The sequence below is a fragment of the Bos grunniens genome, chromosome 1 (assembly GCF_055505025.1).
Source record: "Bos grunniens cultivar Pamir isolate PY7600 chromosome 1, Bosgru_T2T1.0, whole genome shotgun sequence".
NCBI classification, from domain to species: Eukaryota; Metazoa; Chordata; class Mammalia; order Artiodactyla; family Bovidae; genus Bos; species Bos grunniens.
In genome coordinates, this window is record NC_141165.1 from 6160036 (window position 1) to 6175515 (window position 15480).

A 15480-nucleotide genomic window follows, 5' to 3' on the forward strand; every position below is an offset into this window, starting at 1 on the left:
AGAAAAGAATCAGCTGAGGACTCCAGTCATGCTTGTTGCTTTGATCAGAAATAAGGCTGATATCAGCTTAGCTAAGTATTTTGTTGGACAGGCTTAAAGGTCAATTTAAAGGACAAGCCTCTGATACCTGGAACTAGGTATGTTCAGTCAAGGGTCAGCAGGATAATCTTCAAAGGAAGCCCTGGCTAGGCTGACAGAAAACTTGTGGCAGGTATATATGTGGTCCCCGTAGCCCCTTCCTTCTGCTTTCTAGACAGAAGAGATGAGATGACAAGACTATCTTGACAAGCTGATAAGTTTTATGAATTTTCAGAAAACAGAGAATCAGATATAAAACGGTCTTTAAGAATACTTCCAAGAATTATAGCTTTGAAGTTTGGGGAATCCCTTAGATCAGGGCTGCCCAAGAGAAATATAATCTAAGCCTTTTTTTATTGGATCTAAAATTTTCTCATGGCCACATTCAAAAAAAGAAGAAAGAAACAGCAAAATCAGTTTTAATCATATAGCTATTTATATCCAAATATATACAAATATTACCATTGCATCATGTGTGTATGTTAGTCGCTCAGTCATGTCCAACTCTTTGCAACCCCATGGACTGTAACCCTACTGGAATGGGTTGCCATTTTCTTCTCCAGGGGATCTTCCAAACCCAAGGGTCAAACCCAAGTCTCCTGTGTTGCACGAAGTTCTTTATTATTAGATCCACCAGGGAAGATGGCCTGACTTCTTGGCCCAAATCACTTAGCCTCTTGGTGTCTCTATTTTCCCATTGATGACATGGAATTTACGTTCCTGGAGGGTCTCTCCTGAGTTTGGAGGAGGCATTTTGGAGCCACTAGGGGAGAGAAGTACTGTTGCCTGGAAAATCCCATAGACGGAGGAGCCTGGTGGGCTGCAGTCCATGGGGTCATGAAGAGTCGGACACGACTGAGCGACTTCACTTTCACTTTCCACTTTCATGCATTGGAGAAAGAAATGGCAACCGACTCCAGTGTTCTTGCCTGGAGAATCCCATGGACGGAGAAGCCTGGTAGGCTGCAGTCCATGGGGTCGCACAGAGTCGGACACGGCTAAAGCGACTTAGCAGTAGCAGCAGCAGGGGAGAGAAGGGATGAAGTGCAGGCTCTGTGAGGGACACGCATCCAGATGCTACACTAAGATGCTGGAGTGATAATCTCCAAGCCGGGAATTCCAAGAAACCCCCATGTTCAGGTTTTACCAGAAGGTCAAACCATCCTTAGGCAGGACTGAGAAAAAAAGAGGAAAACAAAATTAGACAAAACCACAAAGAAATCCAAGAGGTGATGGAGAAAAAAATCCAGCCCAACCCTCCCAGGGTATAAATGACCCGTAGGAATGGACAAGCCTGCTGATGGCTGTAGACATGTTTCCAGCCCGTCTGGAACTTTTGAGGCTGGTGGGTAATGTGAGCCATGCTCAGATCTCTGTCAGAATCCTTTCATATGATTTTCTTTTGTTAAAACTTTATTTAAAAATGCTTTACAGTATTGTATTGGTTTCTGCCATACATCAACAAGAATCGGCCATAGGTATACATATGTCCCCTCCTGAACCTCCCTCCCACTTCCCACCTCATCCCACCCCTCTAGGTTGTCTCAGGGTACCAGAGTAGTCACTTCATAAGATTTTAAAGAAAGATTTCTAGGAAGTCACTGGCTTACAAACTTCTTTTATGCAAACACTCCATAACGAGTTCCTGGCTGTGGGAGGTGGCTCAGGGCAGGGTCTCTGGGGACATGGTTGCTAGTAGAAATATCTCCAGGCAGATTCCACCAGTGGTGCAGGGACCAAAAGCCTGATTTCTCGTGGAGAAAGGCATGCGAAGAGCATGTCAAACCCTCTGCATCATACCTTTCTCCAAAGCTATAAAGGTGAAATGCCCAAGTCATCTCCAGCCAGAAGTTTCTAGAACAGTGATTGTGCTGCGTGCAGTCAGTTGTTCAGCCCTGTCTGACTTTTGCAACCCCACAGACTGTAGCCCACCGAGCTCCTCTGTCCGTGGGATTTCGCAGGCAGGAATACTGGAGTGGGTTGCCATTTCCTCCTCCAGGGCATCTTCTCCATCCAGGGATGGAACCTGTGTCTCCAGTGTCTCCTGCATTGGCAGGGGGATTCTCGACCAGTGCGTCACTGGAGAATGGTGAGCACTTAATAATAACACACCAGGCTCTGTTCCTTTGGGGACAATCCAGGTAGTCACATCTGTGAAATGGCTGTGAAATGACTTTGATGGTGAGGACTTCTGAAAGCACAAATAAATCCTTCATTCCATCACATGCTTGCTGCCTTATTTTAAAAACCAAGTGAATACATTCACCATTTCATGCCAGGTGGAAATTTTAAGTGCTAAGATGCATTGCTGGATGGGATTAGCCCTTCCGAGTTGACTCATTGGAAAATACTCTGATGCTGGGAGGGATTGAGGGCAGGAGGAAAAGGGGACGACGGAGGATGAGATGGCTGGATAGCATCACCGAATCGATGGGCGTGAGTTTGAGCAAACTCGGGGAGTTGGTGATGGACAGGGAGGCCTGGCATGCTGCGATTTATGGGGTCGCAAAGAGTCGGACATGACTGAGTGACTGAACTGAACTGACTGAAAGAATGTTTCCCAGACACATGGGTGAAGAGTCAAGAGCATTACTTCAGATGGCTCATCACTCTCTACTCTTCAAAATTAAAATATAAACATTTCTCCTAATTATCAGTTTTACATGCCCATGGTAGAAAGCCAGAAATTAGAGTGTAGACTAAGGAATGAAATTTACTGTAATAATCCCACCAGCCAAGATAATATCTACTGGGGACATTTTGGTCTAAAACATGTTCATTTGAATAGCTTAGATGTTATTGTGTTTACTTTTTTCCTTTTCTGCTTAGTATAGTGAAAGTGTTAGTCACTCAGTTGAGTAGATAATGGCATTTGCCCATGTCACTGAAAATTATTTGCAAGCAAGATTTCAAAACAGTTCATTATAAAATTTTAAAATGTACCAAATTCAATAGCAGTTTATCATCAACTGGAAACACTGACAATTATCAGGATGTGGCTAGTCTTGTTTCTTTTAATCCCACAAATCATCCCACCCCCAGAATTTACTGGAAGCAGTTTCAAGGAATCATATAATTTTATCTCTAAATATTTCAGTATGTAACGGAAAGATGATGAAAAGACAGAGAACTTAAATCATGCCAATAAAACCACAGTACCATTATCTCGTTTAAAAACAAGCACACATTTTTAGTCAAATTAAAATAATTTTTTTTTTAATCATCCAGTCAATGCTTACATTTCCCTGAATGTCTTGAGAGTTTTATTTTGTTTTTAGCATTTTATTTGAATTGGGATCCAAAAACTTTGGTTTGTTTGGATTGGTCCATACATCTCTCTCTCTCATTATTCAGTTATTCTTGTAACTTACTTATTAAAAGAACCAGGACACTCGTCCTGTCCTTTCCTGGAGTCCCGTGTTGCTGGTTACATCCCTGCACTTTTTTCAGTTTTGCCCTGTTCTTTCTTTCTCTTACCTGTTCGTGGTTCTGGCCCCTTCCAGTGAGCCTGCAGGCTATAACATGCTCCCAGGGAGATTCAGGGTCCTGAGAGGAGGTGTCAGCAGGAAATTCCATCCTGCCCATGACTCCTCCCCTGAGGAAACAGGCAGCCTTGAGCTCTGTGGTTCCGTCAGGAGGGACTGAAAACATGGATGCACAAGGGGAAGACCAGAGGCAAGATTCTAGAAAATGTACCAGGTCAGGGTGAGGGGTCTGTGTGTGGTGTGTGTGTGTGTGTGTGTGTGTCCTGAGTACGCTGTGTGTGTGTCCAGAGTACGCTGTGTGTGGGTACTCTGCCTTACCTCTAAACTGGATTTTGTTGGTTGAGATATAATCAGATTGGTGCTCAAACTTGGAATATTTCTATTATTGATAGAATGTGCCTTGGTGTTGTTGAGTCACTAAGTCATGTCTGACTCTTTGCGACCCATGAACTGCAGCAAGTCAGGCTTCCCTGTCCTTAATTATCTCCTGGAGATATATATATATATATATATATATATATATATATATATACATATTGCATGGTATCATTCTATTTGCTTACTTATATTGCATTTTCTCATAACTGTAATTCATTTTTTATTGTGGTAAAATATGCCTAACACAAAAGTTATCATTTCTGCCATTTTTCAGTGTACAGCTCAGTGGCATTAAGTATATTCACTTTACTGTACAACCACCACCACCAACCGTGTCCAGAACTTTCACATGTTCTCCAATTAAAGCACATTGAATGCTAATTCCTCTCTGTCCCCTCCCCAGGCCCTAACAACCATTGTTCCTCTTTCTCTGTGGATTTTACACTGTAGGAACTTCATGTAAGTGGAATCACCATTTTTTTTTTAAATTGTGTGGTGGCTTACTTCACTTAGTGTAGTGTTTTCAAGGTAGCATTGAAATCCTAACATTATTAAGTCTTTTAATCCGTGAACCCAGGATGTCTTTCCATGTATTGGTATCTTCTTTAATTTCCTTCAGCAACATTTTGTTCTTTTTTATTTTATTTTAAATGAAGTCACTAATTTCCTTTCTGGATTGTTCACTGTTAGTGTACAGAAACACATCTGATCTTTGTGTAATAATTTTATATGTGGCAACTTTGCTGAATTCATGGATTAGTTGTCACAGTTTTTCTTTGGTGTAATTTTTAGGGTTTACTATGTATGAAGTCATACATAGGAATAGACAGTAATAGATACTGATAGACAGAGTGCCTGATGAACTATGGATGGAGGTTCGTGACATTGTACAGGAGACAGGGATCAAGACCATCCCCATGGAAAAGAAATGCAAAAAAACAAAACGGTTGTCTGAGGAGGCCTTACAAATAGCTGTGAAAAGAAGAGAAGCAAAAAGCAAAGGAGAAAGGGAAAGATATAAGCATCTGAATGCAGAGTTCCAAAGAATAGCAAGGAGAGATAAGAAAGCCTTCCTCAGCGATCAATGCAAAGAAATAGAGGAAAACAACAGAATGCGAAAGACCAGGGATCTCTTCAAGAAAATTAGAGATACAAAGGGAACATTTCATGCAAAGATGGGCTCGATAAAGGACAGAAATGGTATGGACCTAACAGAAGCAGAAGATATTAAGAAGAGGTGGCAAGACTACACAGAACTGTACAAAAAAGATCTTCATGACCCAGATAATCACAATGGTGTGATCACTCACCTCAAGCCAAACATTCTGGAATGTGAAGTCAAGTGGGCCTTAGAAAGCATCACTATGAACAAAGCTAGTGGAGGTGATGGAATTCCAGTTGAGCTATTTCAAATCCTGAAAGATGATGCTGTTCAAGTACTGCACTCAATATACCAGCAAATTTGGAAAAGGTCAGTTTTCATTCCAATCCCAAAGAAAGGCAATGCTAAAGAATGCTCGAACTACTGCAGAATTGCACTCATCCCACTCCAGTACTCTTGCCTGGAAAATCCCATGGATGGAAGAGCCTGGTAGGCTGTAGTCCATGAGGTCACAAAGAGTCGGACACGACTGAGTGACTTCACTTTCACTTTTCACTTTCATGCATTGGAGAAGGAAATGGCAACCCACTCTAGTATTCTTGCCTGGAGAATCCCAGGGACGGGGGAGCCTGGTGGGCTGCCGGCTATGGGGCTGTACAGAGTCAGACACGACTGAAGTGACTTAGCAGCAGCAGCAGCAGCAGCAGCAGCAGCAGCACATGCTAGTAAAGTAATGCTCAAAATTCTCCAAGCCAAGCTTCAGCAATACGTGAACTGTGAACTTCCAGATGTCCAAGCTGTTTTAGAAAAGGCAGAGAAACCGGAGATCAAATTGCCCACATCCGCTGGATCATCAAAAAAGCCAGAGAGTTCCAGAAAAACATCTATTTCTGCTTTATTGACTATGCCATAGACTTTGACTGTGTGGATCACAATAAACTGTGGAAAATTCTGAAAGAGATGGGAATACCAGACCACCTGACCTGCCTCTTGAGAAACCTATATGCAGGTCAGGAAGCAACAGTTAGAACAGGACATGGAACAACAGACTGGTTCCAAATAGGAAAAGGAGTACGTCAAGGCTGTATATTGTCACCCTGGTTATTTAACTCATATGCAGAGTACATCATGAGAAATGCCAGGCTCGATGAAGCACAAGCTGGAATCAAGATTGCTAGGAGAAATATCAATAACCTCAGATATGCAGATGACACCACCCTTATGGCAGAAAGTGAAGAGGAACTCAAAAGCCTCTTGATGAAAGTGAAAGAGAAGAGTGAAAAAGTTGGCTTCAAGCTCAACATTCAGAAAATGAAGATCATGGCTTCTGGTCCCATCACTTCATAGGAAATAGACGGGGAAACAGTGGAAACAGTGTCAGACTTTATTTTTGGGGGGCTGCAAAATCACTGAAGATGGTGATTGCAGCCATGAAATGAAAAGATGCTTACTCCTTGGAAGGAAAGTTATGACCAACCTAGATAGCATATGAAAAATCAGAGACATTACTTTGCCAACAAATTCCATCTAGTCAAGGCTATGGTTTTTTCTGTGGTCATGTATGGATGTAAGAGTTGGACTATAAAGAAAGCTGAGCACTGAAGAATTGATGCTTTTGAACTGTGGTGTTGGAGAAGACTCTTGAGAGTCCCTTGGACTGCAAGGAGATCCAACCAGTCCATCCTAACCAACCAGTCCATCCTAAAGGAGATCAGTCCTGGGTGTTCATTGGAAGGACTGATGCTGAAGTTGAAACTCCAATACTTTGGCCACCTCATGTGAAGAGTTGACTCATTGGAAAAGACTCTGATGCTGGGAGGGATTGGGGGCAGGAGGAGAAGGGGACGACAGAGGATTAGATGGCTGGATGGCATCACCAACTCAATGCACATGAGTTTGGGTGAACTCCAGGAGTTGGTGATGGACAAGGAGGCCTGGAGTGCTGCAATCCATGAGGTTGCAAAGAGTCAGACACGACCGAGCAACCGAACTGGACTGACGTATGAAATCATGTCATTTACAAGCAAAGACAATGTCTCTTCTTTCTTTCTGATTTAGTTGAATTTATTTGCCACATTAAATCTTTATTAATTCCATTCCTATAATGGAAAGAGAAAGTAGGTCAGAGAAGGAGAAAGCAGAAGCTGGGCTAAGGACTGTGCATTTGGTTAATTTCTTCCCCACCCATAAAAGAGTCTCTTGGTTCAGACAATTTTGACTGAGGGGCCTGGTTTAAATTAACAGAAGTGCAGCTCAAAGTCTTAATTTGGGACTGAAATGCTTTGCTGAGTGTTCACTGAAGCTTCCAAAAACAAGACCATCTGGTCAATAAAGAAAGGACCAGGGAAGGCTGTGCTGCATTTCCAAACAATGTTCATGGATCTTGAATTCTCAGTATTCAGGTTGAATTAGCAACATCTCCTTTGTTGATAAGCTGAACCTGCTTCTGAACCAAGCATCATTGTATGGTATTTTTCCATAAGCAAGAGTGGTCATATATCATATACATAGATCTGTAATATATGTAAAATGCTGAAAAATAACAGCACCCTATAATACATGAATCTGGAACATTTCTCTGGATTAGAGGGGCCTGCAAGATTTGGGGAGAGAAAACTAAGTGTGGTGGTAGGTGGTGACCATGTCTTGGGATTTCCCTCCACAAGACTATGTCACTTAGCTATGTCTGCAAGTATGCATATGTGACAATCCTGAGATCCAATTCTGAGTTTGAAACAGGAGCTGTTTGACTGAGTCACCATAGGTTAACCTCCATAACAAACAATCCCACTGTTTTAGTGGCTTAGTATAATAGAGTTTATTCTGTATCTGGTGGTGGGAGTTTGGTGGGAAGGAAGTCTGCTCTACAGCCTTGTTCAGGAACCCAGGCTCCTCCTGTCTTATGGCCATGCCTTCCTCCAAGACCTGGGGTCCTCCCTTCCCAAAGGATATGGGAAGAGAGAACGTAAGCAGGATTTCCCAAAAGATTTCTCAGGGTCAGATCAGGAAGTAGCTTGTGTTCTTTCTGCCCATGTTCCATTGGCTAGAGCCGTCACCTGTCTGCAAAGGGGACTGGGGTGTTGGTCCAGGTGGGAGCCTCAGAAGCAGAGGAGCCCACTGGGACACAAGGCATTCTCTGTCATTCTGGCCAACCTGAAAACTGGTAAGTCAAACCATCCCGGGGATGGGAAAAAAGGCATTTTTATTAAATCAAAGGATTGTAAATTAGTATCTATTACATTTCTTCGGTATTCAGTTGCTTTTCGACTCAGTGAAAAGACTTTTAAAATTGATATAATTTTCATAACGTTTTTTTCAGAGTTTGGTTAGGCTTCAAAGGCTAAAACAAAATTTTCTGTATAAAGGCCTTAAGACATAATTTTTTCCTTCTAGTTTTATGGAGATAGAATGACATCCAGCACTGAATGTCGAAGGTGTACAGCATAATGATTTGACTTGCATACATCACGAAATGATGACTGACTGTAGTAAGCATCCATCATCTCATAAAGATACAAGACGAAAGAAATAGGAAAAAGTTTTCTCCTTGTGATGAGAGCTCTTACAGTTTCCTCTTTGAACAACTTTCATATATAATGTACAGCAGTGTTAATTGTATTGATCATTTGTACATTACACCCTTAGTGCTTTTTTTATATTATAACTGGGAGTTTATACCTTTTGATTACCTTCCTCTAATCCCCCCTCCCTGTCCCCACTACACAGATTCTTTACCAGCTGTGTCACCAGGGAAGCCCAAGAATATTGGAGTGGATAGCCATTCCCTTCTCCAGGGGATCTTCCCGACTCAGGAATTGAACTGGGGTCTCCTGCATTGCAGGCAGATTCTTTACCAGCTGAGCCACTAGGGAAGCCCATTTAATCCCCCTTCCCTGTTTCCACTATTGGTAGCTACAAATCTGATCTATTTTTCTATGAATTTGTCTGCTTTTACAATGTCAAGAACTATGAAGGGTCCTAGATTTTAACCCTACTTGTAAGCTAACGAGTCAGCATGCCTGTCTCATAGTAAAAGACATGAAACTCCCAGGCCAGAAACATTATTTATCTTGTTCACAGCTGTCTAAGCAGTGCCAAGAGCACATTGTGTGGCACATAGGAGTTTCAAGTAATATTTAGGAAGGAATGGACAAGTTAATATTCATGTATTATGGATTTATTAATATTCAAAATAAATGATGTGTACACACTAGTATATTTAAAATAAATAACCGACAAGGACCTATGGTATAGCACCTGGAACTTGGCTCAATATTGTGTAATAACCTAAACGGAAGGAAAATTTGATAAAGAATGGATACTTGCGTGGATATAACTGAATCACTTTGTTGTATGTCTGAAACTAACGCAGCATTGTTAAGCAACTCTACTCCAATGTAAAACAAAAATTAAACAAAATCAAAGCATAGTTAAGTCAATGAATACTGGTATAACAAATAAATGAGGAAATACCATGACCTAGTCTCATCAAGCCCCCTTCTTATACTTTGTCCTCTGTTTCAGTAAAGGACACTGTCAGTTGCCAAAATAAAAAACTGAGGGCCACTCTCAACTCTCCCTGTTGTTGTTCAGTCGGTGTCATGTCTGACTCTTTGCGACCCTATGGATTGCAGTTTGCTCAAAGTTATGTTCACTGGGTTGATGATGCCATCCAACCATCTCATCCTCTGTTGTCCCCTTCTCCTCCTGCCCTCAATCTTTCCCAGGATCAGGGTCTTTACCAATAAGTCAGCTCTTCTCAACAGGTGGCCAAAGTATTGGAGTTTCAGCTTCAGCATCAATCCTTCCAATGAATATTCAGGGTTTATTTCCTTTAGGATGGATTGGCTGATCTCCTTGAAGTCCAGGGGACTCTCAGGAGTCTTCTCCATCACCGCAACTCTCCTTACTGGAATGGAAACAGTCACATTCACGAAACTACCTATCAGCCAAACATGGGCCCTCCACGTGTCAGCTCCTGCTGACTTGATCTTGCTGTTGGCTTTGAAGACGGAGGGAGGGCCCATGGAATGCAGGCAGCCACCAGAAAGCTGGAGAGACCAGGAAACAGACTGTCCCCAGAGCTTCCAGGAGGAACCAGACCTGCTGAGACCTCGGCTTTGGTGCCCATGTCAGATGTCTGACCCCAGAATTGTAAGATGACGTATCTCTGTTGTTTTAAGCCAGTGCATCTGTGATCATTTGTTACAGCAGGAAATCAACACAGGAGAGAAAGGGCTCCCTGGGACCCCATCCCTCCCACTGGGAACTGGCCAAGGACTCTCATGACATCTTGAGAAGATTTGTTTGTAGGATGAGCCTAGATGGGGAAGGGGTGTTTTGTGGGTGATCAGAAACAGGAACTGGAGAGCTTCTGAAACAAATTTCCAGGCAAAGCTGGAAGGAACCAGAAGGGCGCATCCCAGCTCCTCCATCCAAGTTCTTGAGACTCTTCAGTGCTCAGAAGGGCGTGGGGACAGGTGGGGAAAGGAGAGGTTAAAATTAGTACATGGGTTAAAAAAAAGAAAATTAGCAAACAGGTGCACAGCCATGCAAAAAAGCCAGACCTGCTGTTTTGGGAACAAGACTGTTTTTCTTTCTTTCTTTTGCAGGGAGACTTCCCAAACCATCTCACCTCCCTGTGAGCCAGATCTTGGCAGCTCTGTGAGGTCCACCTTCCCGGCTCTGTTCTGCCTGCTGAGGTCGTAGCTTTTCTTCCGCTCCCCCTTCCTTTTAAATATTCTTTTCTTCTCCTGATGGCCTCTCCTTTATGGTTTTCCAGTAGAACTTGGGATGTAGTACAGGGGAAAAACAAATGACAGATGAGACTTAAAAGTGGAATGTTCTGAATTTCTCAAAGGAGACTATGAAAAAAGGAAAAATGTTTAAGTAGCGTCTACAAGGGAGGAGAGAGGACAAATGAAAGGAACAATTTTTAATGGGATTTGCAATAGGCGTGGATGGGCATGAATCGAGGGGCCTTGAATGAGCGTATACCCCACCAGGGACTCTGGTCTCCCGGAGAGGATGGCTGGACGGGGACACAGGCAGAGGATGGGCCAGCATTTCCCGCAAACATCAGAGAAGCCAAAGGAAGGCACACGTCACGAATCTGATGGCTGGATTTTCGTTTTTTTCCTTTTAAATGTCTATTTCCTTTTAATGTTTTAATTGGAGTCTGATTGCTTTACACTGTTTTGTTGGTTTCTGCTGTACAACAAAGTGAATCAGCCATCATTGTTGTTGTGTTCAGTTGTTCGGTCGTGTCCAGCTTTTTGCAAACCCATGGAGCACAGCCCGCCAGGCTCCTCTGTCCAGGGGATTTCCCAGGCAAGAATACTGGAGTGGGTTGCCATTTGCTTCTGCCATCCAGACCCAGGGATCACGATCATCTCATACTGTGTCTCCTGCTTGGCAGGCTCTTTACCACTGAGCCAGCAGGGAAGCCTGAATCAGCCATATGCATATGCATATATCCCCTCCTTCTTGAGCCCTCCACCCCCCCATCCCACCCTCTAGGTCATCACAGTGCCCGGAGCTGAGCTCCCTGCTATACAGCAGCTCCCCACCAGGCGTCTATTTTACCCATGGTGAGGTAGATGCCATGCTTCCATTTTGTCCCGCCGATGGTTTGATTTTCCTATTCTGATTCTTGGCCTTCTCTTAGATGTTTTTTCTCAAAGCTCCACCACACTAGAAAGAAGACACGGGCCTTGGAATTCTGTACTTCCATTCTCGTACTTCCCGAATGGCAACCCCGGTCATGTAGACTGGGAGCACCGACCTCATTTTCTTCCACAGCTTGGCCCTGTGGTATTTTGTGCCCTGTCCATTTGTCACCTGACTCCAAATATGTCTATGGTCCTTATGGTTGAAAGGAACAGTGGTTCAGGTCTTATGAAAGTGAAGTGAAAGTGAAAGTTGCTCAGTCGTGTCTGACTCTTTGTGGAATTCTCTAGGTGAGAATACCAGCCAGGGTGGGTAGCCTTTCCCTTCTCCAGGGGATCTTCCCAACCCAGGGATGGAACCCAGGTCTCCCACACTGCAGGCGGATTCTTTACCAGCTGTCGAGGAAGCCCTTCAGGTCTTAAGCACGTATGCATCTGTGAAAAATGCAGACTGCTTTGTCTTCATACCCAGCGTTAAGGAATTTGTGTGGACTCGTCGAGTGACTTTGTGGGTTATTCTTCAGGAGTCATCCTCTAAACTTGCTTAGAAGTTATGAAATGTGTCTTGATATCAGCCTTGGTCTTTGACTTGACAAATGGTCTCAATAAAAAATAGTTCCAAACACTGGCATGCAGTCAGGTTCCTGGATGCCTTCTGCCACTCATTAGAGCTTTCATTTGCAATTGTTTTTCGATCACTTATCCATTGTGTTAATTATGCTTTGTCGGTTTATTAATGTCTCGTATTTGCTGTCACATGTGATCATAGTATTGTAATAAAAGCCAGTAATTTGTAGGTGATGGCAGGCGGTAGGCATCCAAATGTGACCTAGAGGGAGAAGTGAATTTATAGATTGCATCACAATATTTTTCTCTTCAAAGTTCCCATAATGTTCTCTTGCAAAGCCTTTTTTTTTTTTTGGTGTGTTTGTCTTGAGGACACAAGCCTTTGAAATAATTTTTCTCCAGGAAGTTTCTCTGGTGCCAATTCTCCATGACAACTGTTTAAAATACCCTGAGATGTTTTATAAAAAAGAAACCCCAAACCCAATAATAGTAATAAAATTACTGGAAGCAAGGGTAGAGATCATCCAAGGCAATTAAAAAGTTTCTGAGTAGCAGAGCAGTCATTTCTGCAGTTGCATTTTTAATCATGTTGAAAATTGTCATTGTCTTGAATCCCTTTGATGAGAAATCTCCCTGGGTCGCTTGTAACGCCTCTGGTATGAGTGTCTTGGAAAAACAAGTCTAATTTCAGGCTTCCCTTAGGGTAGTGGAAGATGGAATATTTTTTCCTTTTCTTGAGCAGCATGTAATTTTGCCAGATTCCCTCTGAGAAGCTCCACATGGCATCAGTGTGATAAATGGCTATGTGGCTCTGCAAATAATTTGAAATTCTGGGGAAATCCTGCTGGGTTGGCAGGAAGAAGTGGGGGTCTGTGCCACATTTTGGGGAAAGTAGATATTTGAAATGAGCCCCCCATCTGAAGTACACACCACTGGAGTACACACGTATTTTATGTCAGTTGCCCACCTAGACAGGGCAGACCAAGAGGACATTGACCATCTCTCAGCGGGGGTACTGATCAATCTCAGTCCCTGGAGGTGGCTGAACTCTCCTTGGAAGACCTGCCTACAGAGAAGGCAGCTTCATCCCACACCTGGAACTTCAGAAAGTTGGCAGAGGGCTTCAATTATGTCGGGAAAGCATGCAGATGAAGGTTTCCCAGGGAACTCTTGTTCTGACTTGAAATTACTTGAGCTAGTTACCAACCTGGGAGGCGGGGCACCTTCCAATGTGGGTGGGGTGGGGGCAGGTGGCGGGGAAGCCATCTGAATGGCTCCTTGTCTGGATCCTAGCAACTGTCAGAGTGGATTTGCAGTTTCCTGTGGGAGGCCAGCCTCCTTGGGGACCCTCTGGCAATTAAGACACGGCCGATTTTAGGGCCTGAAGCCCCCGCTCTGGAGCCCCGGGCATGTGACGATGCGAGGGGAAGAAGGGTGTGTCCCTTTCTCCCTTGGTTCTCTGCAGGCTGGTGTTTTCCTTGAAGAGGGAATACATGCCGTCAACTTCCTAGGGCCTCAAGCATCACAGAACAAACATTAGTTCTAGTTCCCTCATCAGATCCCCAAGAATCTCAACTTCCTTGAAAGAAACCCTCTGATCTGTGGAATCTCTTCCCTGGAATTTCACTGAGGGCAACCAGTCAACAAGGACCAGGCCAGCACTTAAACCAGATTCTGCACAGAGTTTAAGCACTTTGGGGAGGCCCTTCACCCTGAGACTCTGCCTCCATGGCCTTGCCCCCTTCACGGGGAACTTCCTCCTAGCAAAGGGCAGGGCTGGGGAGATCTACATGGGCCGTACTCAAAGCCCCACAACTAATTTTTTTTATATGTATATACCGTAAAAGTCATCCTTTTAAAGGGCACAATTCAGTGGTGTTTTTTTTTTTTTTAATTTATTGAAATATAGTTGATTTACAGTGTTGTGTTAGTTGCAGGTGTTCAGCAAAATGATTCATTTATCTCAGTCTCAGTTCAGTTGAAGTCATGTCCGACTCTTTGTGATCCCATGGACTGCAGCTTGCCAGGCCTCCCTGTCCATCACCAACTCCAGAAGTTTACCCAAAGTTGGTGATGCCATCTGACCATCTCATCCTGTCGTCCCCTTCTCCTCCTGCCTTCAATCTTTCCCAGCATCAGGGTCTTTTCAAATGAGTCAGCTCTTCACATCAGGTGGCCAAAGTACTGGAGTTTCAGCTTAAACATCAGTCCTTCCATTGAACACTCAGGACTGATCTCTTTTAGCATGGACTGGTTGGACCTCCTTGCAGTCCATGTACATATATTCATTCTTCCCAGATTCTTTTCCCATTTAGGTTATTATGGAATATTGAGTTGAGTTCCCTGTCTTATACAATAGGTCCTTAGGCCAATAGGTCCTGTTGGTTATCTATTTTATATTTGGTAGTGTGAATGAAGCAGGGCAAAAACTGATAGAGTTTTGCCAAGAAAATGCACTGGTCATAACAAACACCCTCTTCCAACAACACAAGAGAAGACTCGATACATGGACATCACCAGATGGTCAACACCGAAATCAGATTGATTATATTCTTTGCAGCCAAAGATGGAGAAGCTCTATACAGTCAGCAAAAACAAGACCAGGAGCTGACTGTGGCTCAGACCATGAACTCCTTATTGCCAAATTCAGACTTAAATTGAAGAAAGTAGGGAAAACCACTAGACCATTCAGGTATGACCTAAATCCAATCCCTTATGATTATACAGTGGAAGTGAGAAATAGATTTAAGGGCCTAGATCTGATAGATAGAGTGCCTGATGAACTATGGAATGAGGTTTGTGACATTGTACAGGAGACAGGGATCAAGACCATCCCCATGGAAAAGAAATGCAAAAAAGCAAAATGTCTGTCTGGGGAGGCCTTACAAATAGCTGTGAAAAGAAGAGAAGCGAAAAGCAAAGGAGAAAAGGAAAGATATAAGCATCTGAATGCAGAGTTCCAAAGAATAGCAAGAAGAGATAAGAAAGCCTTCTTCAGCGATCAATGCAAAGAAATAGAGGAAAACAACAGAATGGGAAAGACTAGGGATCTCGTCAAGAAAATCAGAGATACCAAAGGAACATTTCATGCAAAGATGGGCTTGATAAAGGACAGAAATGGTATGGACCTAACAGAAGCAGAAGATATTAAGAAGAGATGGCAAGAATACACAGAAGAACTGTACAAAAAAGATCTTCACAA

General features: G+C 43.2%; 1 long non-coding RNA gene across 1 annotated transcript; it reads right to left on the reverse strand.

The window, feature by feature from the left end:
* Window positions 1-491: 491 nt before the first annotated feature.
* Window positions 492-3669, reverse strand: LOC147378890 (uncharacterized). The gene is made up of 2 exons (XR_015169995.1): window positions 3556-3669; window positions 492-1253 (listed from the first exon to the last, which is right to left on the reverse strand). It is a non-coding gene; the product is annotated as an uncharacterized LOC147378890 (long non-coding RNA).
* Window positions 3670-15480: the final 11811 nt, after the last annotated feature.